This window comes from Triticum urartu, chromosome 2 (genome assembly GCF_003073215.2).
Source record: "Triticum urartu cultivar G1812 chromosome 2, Tu2.1, whole genome shotgun sequence".
NCBI lineage: Eukaryota > Viridiplantae > Streptophyta > Magnoliopsida > Poales > Poaceae > Triticum > Triticum urartu.
This window is the reverse complement of record NC_053023.1, coordinates 541152462-541158926: the sequence shown is the minus strand read 5'-3', so window position 1 is coordinate 541158926 and position 6465 is coordinate 541152462.

Below are 6465 nucleotides of genomic sequence, written 5' to 3'. Positions count from 1 at the left end.
GGCGTATTGACTGGATAGGAGTGTTTCAATCGTGGCAAGAATCATGAGGAACACAATGTGCTAGGAATCGGACGGGGAATAGCACTGTGATCGAGTCCATACCCTAGTTCGGCGGAGACTCGCTACGGCGGCAACGGCGGGGCAGAATTCCCGTTGACGGCGACGGAGAACAGCGACTGGAGGCGGCTGGCGGCGAGAAGACGATCCGGAGACCATGTTGGCAGAGCAGGCTATCGCGTGGGCGAAGGGGTTCGGAGAAATTTCCAAATTTTGCCCGTGACTATATATATCCCGACCCTGTCGGTGTGACCGAGTGGAACAACTCGGTGGCACCGAGATTCATAACTACAGGCAGTTACTGAAACTCGGTGGGACCGAAATGTTCAAATCGGTTGCACCGAGATCGAAAACCTAGATCAACTTAATGATCTCGGTAGGACCGAAAGTGGGGTATCGGTCAGACCGAGAATCATAAAGAGGTTTTGGAAGTTTAATTCTATGACGAATCGGGGACTCCGAGCGCTCCTCACACAGAGTGGTTCGAATCTGACTTGATCAAATTTTGTGATGCAGCATGAATAGAGTTTGAGACGAGAAAAGCATAGATAGCTAGAGGAGGTACTTAGGCATTCTTGTCCGTCCACTTGGCAAAAGAAAATAAAACCAAACAATCAAAACAACAAGTGGATGTCCTCGAATGAGTAAAATATGCAACCAGCATGCTCACACAATAAGATGGCAAATGAAATATGTGGCAAGGCATGCACAACCAATTCTAGCATCTATCAAGCAATTTGCGATGACAAGGTCATCTATATATGAGTATATTAACTTAGGAGTCAAGTGAGAGCACTTGATCATAGGTCATACTCATCGTTTAAGCTCAAGTGGGGTTACCACTTTTACATAAAGCATTGTTGTGTTCACATCTTTAGAGTTGCTTTAGCTCAGTCTTAGAGTAAAGCTCCCCCTAGATGAGATATCCCCCCTAAGAGGGATGAACTAACCTTGGGTTTTGTCGATGATGACTTCATGTAGATGTTGAAGATGTGGATGCTCAATGTTGATGTAGATCACTTGGAGTTATCCATTTGAGTGAATTGCACTTTCAATACCTACATGGGTTAGTCCCACAAGGAACAAACAAGGATATCCATAGACATAGTGTGATGCACACACAAGATGATGTCCATGAAAACTTTTAGGTTACCTTGTCCCTTGTCTTACCAACAAGAGGGTTTGTGACTCCTTGAACTAGTGCAAGATGTGGAAGTTGATTGCACTTGTTCTTGCCAAAATGATAAGAGTGAAGTATGTTGGCGGAGTCACCCTCAAGAACTCTCTAGTTCTTCTTCTTTTGGATCCACACCATCTTTATGGGAACCCTTGGAGTTGTAGTCGTACTTGATGAAGTGGAACTTGAAGTAGTCTTGGGAATCCACTTGACTAAGGTCTTAGGAGCTTCTTCAAACGCGTCAATTTCCTCTTGAAGCTTGTCCTTGCCTTTTTGCTTGTAGTCTTGTGGTGGAAGATCATCTTGAGCTTGTGTCCCCTTGAAAGAAGTATCATACTTCTCTTGTTGAGGAACAAACTGTGTCTTGGGGTATTGATCTTCTTCCCACTCAACTCCATTGGCATTCAACTTTCGTTCAAAACCAACACCTTGATTCTTCCGGTGCATTCCTTGCTTGCGCACAATTTCCTTGAATTGCTTACTCCCGGCAAGGCTTTTGTACACTCCTTTTCTATAATTCCCTTCAGTAAGCTATTTTCTTGCTCAAGTGTAACTTGGCTAAGAGAAGCATTAGTGGAATCAAGAGAACTACTAGAAGCAACAATATTGGATTTAGCATGATCATTGTTACTACTAGAGGAAGAATCTTTCTTGTTCTTGTTACTAGACTTGACTTGAGGCATGTAAGTGGATAAGAGTAAACGCTTGGCAATGTGAGAAGAGCTTTTCTTGCGGAGATCATCATTGATTGCTTTTAAGAACTCATGCTCGTGCTCAAGATTGAGCTTTTCAAAGCGTAATTTCTCATGAGCTCTTAAAAGTTCTCAATGATCTTCGAAGATAGTTTCATGAGCTAACTTAAGAGTGTTTAGTTCTTTAGTTAGAGCCTCAATCTTCTCCTTATCATTGTCATTTGTTTTATCTTGATTAGCATGTTTAATTGGCGTTTCATCATAGTATTCATCACTAGAGTTGTCAACAAGCAAATCATCACCTAACAAGTCATCTTCATCACTATTGAAATCAACATACTCGGGGTGTGTTACCTTAGGACCTTTGTCCATGAAGCATCTTCCAATTCCTTCATTTGGTGAGTCAAATATGTCGTAGGAGTTGGTTGACACAAGTGCTAGACCGGCAACACCTTCATCCTGAGTATCTTCGGAGTCGGAGTGATAACTTCTCTCGGAGTGGTTGTCGGAGTTGGAGCCGGATACCCATTCACCAACATGAGCTTGATGTCTTCGTCTTGTGTAGCTCCTCGATGATTTTTCCTTCCTTTCCGAATCCTTGCTTCTCCGTGAGTATCTTCGTTCATAACGATCATCTCTACTCCTCCTCTCTCTTGGTGGTGATTCTTTGCTTCTTCTTTTTGGAGAATCTTCTCTTCTCTTGTAGGGAGCCGTACACTCATTGGAATAGTGTCCGGGTCTTCCACAACTGTAGCAGTTTCGCTCTCGACTAGAAGATCTTTTGTCATTGTAGGACCTTGACTTGAAGCTTCTATCTTTGCTTCTACTCTTGTAGAACTTGTTGAAGTTCTTCACCATTAAGCTCAATTCTTCATTGAAGTCTTGTTTCTCACTTGATGATGTAGGGGCTTCACATGAGGCTTTATAGGCACCACTTGATTTGTTGTGAAGTTCCTCTTTATCCTTAAGTGACATCTCATGAGCAACAATTCTTCCAATCACCTCCGTTGGCTTGAGATCTTTGTAATTGGGCATCATTTGGATCAATGTGCACACGGTATCATATTTTCCATCCAAGGCTCTTAGAATCTTCTTGATGATGAATCTGTCGGTCATCTCTTCACTTCCTAAGCCGGCAATCTCATTTGTGATGAGAGAAAGCCTAGAGTACATTTCAGCGACACCTTCATCGTCCTTCATCCTGAACTTGTCAAGTTGGCTTTGAAGCACATCCAACTTGGATTCCTTGACGGAGTCGGTACCTTCGTGCATATCAATCAAAGTATCCCAAATTTCCTTCGCATTCTCAAGACGGCTGATTTTGTTGAATTCTTCGGGGCACAATCCGTTGAAGAGAATATCACAAGCTTGAGCATTGTATTGCAACATCTTCAACTCATCCGCGGTAGCTTCACAGTTTGATTCTCTCCCATCAAAGAAGTCACCTTGCAAACCAACACACACAATAGCCCAAACGGCGGGGTTATGTCCAAGAATATGCATTTTCATTTTATGCTTCCAACTAGCAAAATTAGTACCATCAAAGTAGGGACCTCTACGGTGATAATTTCCCTCGCTAGACGCCATACTCTCCTAGGTTGTGAAACCAAGGCTATGACCACCAAAGCTATGGAGATCAAAGCAAATGGAGACCAAAGCTCTGATACCACTTGTAGGATCGAAAGTATGTATAGAGGGAGGTGATTAGACTACTTGACCAAATAAAAACTTAACCTTTTCCCAATTTTAGTTCTTGGTAGATTTTAGCTATTTTAGGACAAGTCAAGCAATCATCACACAATTCAAGCAAGCATGCAAAGAGTATATTGGCAGCGGAAAGTAAAGCATGAAACTTGCAAGAATGTAAAGGGAAGGGTTTGGAGAATTCAAACGCAATTGGAGACACGGATGTTTTTCCCGTGGTTCGGATAGGTGGTGCTATCCTACATCCACGTTGATGGAGACTTCAACCCACAAAGGGTAATGGTTGCGAGAGTCCACACAGGGCTCCACCCACAAAGGGTAACGGTTGCGCGAGTCCACACAGGGCTCCACCCACGAAGGGTCCATGAAGAAGCAACCACCCACAAAGGGTCCACGAAGAAGCAACCTTGTCTATCCCACCATGGCCATCGCCCACACAGGACTTGCCTCACTAGCGGTAGATCTTCACGAAGTAGGCGATCTCCTTGCCCTTACAAACTCCTTGGTTCAACTCCACAATCTTGTCGGAGGCTCCAAAGTGACACCTAGCCAATCTAGGAGACACCACTCTCCAAGAAGTAACAAATGGTGTGTAGGTAATGAACTCCTTGCTCTTGTGCTTCAAATGATAGTCTCCCCAACACTCAACTCTCTCTCATAGGATTTGGATTTTGTGGAAAGAAGATTTGAGTGGAAAGCAGCTTGGAGAGGCTAGAGATCAAGATTCATATGGTAGGAATGGAATATCTTGGTCTCAACACATGAGTAGGTGGTTCTCTCTCAGAACATATGAGTTGGAATGGTGTATGTGTTCTGATGGCTCTCTCCTCGAATGAAGAGGAGGTGGAGGGATATATATAGCCTCCACACAAAATCCAACCGTTACACACAGTTTTCCAATCTCGGTGGGACCGAATCAACAAACTCGGTCGAACCGAAAATGTAAACCTAGTGACCGTTAGAGATTTTTGGTAGGACTGACATGCAACTCGGTAGGACCAATATGGTTAGGGTTTGGGCATAACGTAATCTCGGTGAGACCGATCACACAAACTCGGTGAGACCGAATTTGGTAATTAGCTAACCAGAGAGTTGGTCAGGCAAACTCGGTGGGACCGATTTGCTCTTTCGGTGAGACCGAAAAGTTACAAAGGGGAAACACTGAATTTACATTGCAATCTTGGTGGGACCGATTCGCTCTTTCGGTGAGACCGAAAAGTTACGAAAGGGAAACAGAGAGTTTGCAATCCCATCTCGGTGAGACCGAGATCCCTATCGGTAGAACCGAATTGCTAGGGTTTGGCAGTGGCTAATGACAAGTGAAACTCGGTGGCGCCGGATAGGAAGAATCGGTAGGACCGAGTTTGGCTTAGGGTTTAGGTCAAATGTGGATATGGGAAAGTAGTTGAGGGTTTTTTGGAGCATATCACTAAGCACATGAAGCAAGAGGCTCATTAAGCAACACCTCATCCCTCCTTGATAGTATTGGCTTTTCCTAAAGACTCAATGTGATCTTGGATCACTAAAATATAAAATGAAGAGTCTTGAGCTTTTGAGCTTGAGCCATCCTTTGTCCTTAGCATTTTGAGGGTTCCACTTTCACATCCATGCCATGCCAATCATTGAGCTTTCCTGAAATAATCATCTTGGAATAGCATTAGCTCAATGAGCTATATGTTGTTATGAATTACCAAAACCACCTAGGGATAGTTGCACTTGTCACCGTGACAAATTTGGATTCTGACATTTGGGACCCGCGAGGAAATAGCCTATCCAAGGTGGTGTCAGCTTACTAGCCAGTCAACAAATGATTCTGCCTACCAGCCGTTGGATTGACATCCAACATCTATCGTGTATCTTCTATCTCTTGTCTTCTTCTTCCTCCAGCCACCCAAACCAAACCACCCCGTTGGCTCCGCCTGCTCCCGCCTCCCATGGCTGGCTGCGCCTCCGCCGCCCTACCATATGTACCCTCCAACGTTGGCCAGTCCCTCCCTCTATTCCCCCACACGTCCTGTTATTCTCCGTTGATGTCAGCCCCAACACGTACCCGCACCCGAACCAGTCAACCCTCGTACTCCCCACTGCCTGCAATTGGACCGACGCATCTTCCACGGCTCCTGTTTGTCCCGTCCGAGGCCTCACCGTCGTCCTTCACCTTGCGGCCTTGGTTCGCTCGCCGTGCGCGGTGCACCGCCCTCTTGCGTTGTCAACGTCGTCAACAACCGAGAGGAACAAGGAGATGACTGTACGTGGAGAGGATGACAGTAGGGACCCACCAGCGTCTTGGCAGTACGCAAGCAAGTGCCTCTATATTACAAGCCCAAAAATATGGTTCCTCCTAATGGTTGGACATCTGGGGCTCACGCCATTGTCAACGTAGTCAATAAACGAGAGAATTACACTACGAGCGGCTGACACCAGGGACCCAGCAGGTCGCATAGTTTTTTTAGGAACAAGCAGTTGTTATTTATACTAGTATTAGTGACGGATCAGGGTAACAACGGGATTGTGCGGGGGCTGTGGCCCGTCTAGCCAGGGTTTTATTTATGTTTACCACATCATGAGCCCAGTTGTGTTTTTTTCTTGCTAAAAATGGCTAGCCCGGTTCTATTTTTTTAAGAAATACCCAAACGAGGCCTACTTGCATTATCAGCCCTGCTGGGCTGCAAATCATTCAAGACGAGGAGAGCTTCATTCGGTTTGCCCAGAAATGGGCTGTATATTTTTAAAACACATCAAACCGGGAATTAGTTTCAATTTTTTTCGTTAAAAGATTTTAAATTCCATTGATTTTTATGCGTGGAAAATTATTTGGATTTTATATTTATATAA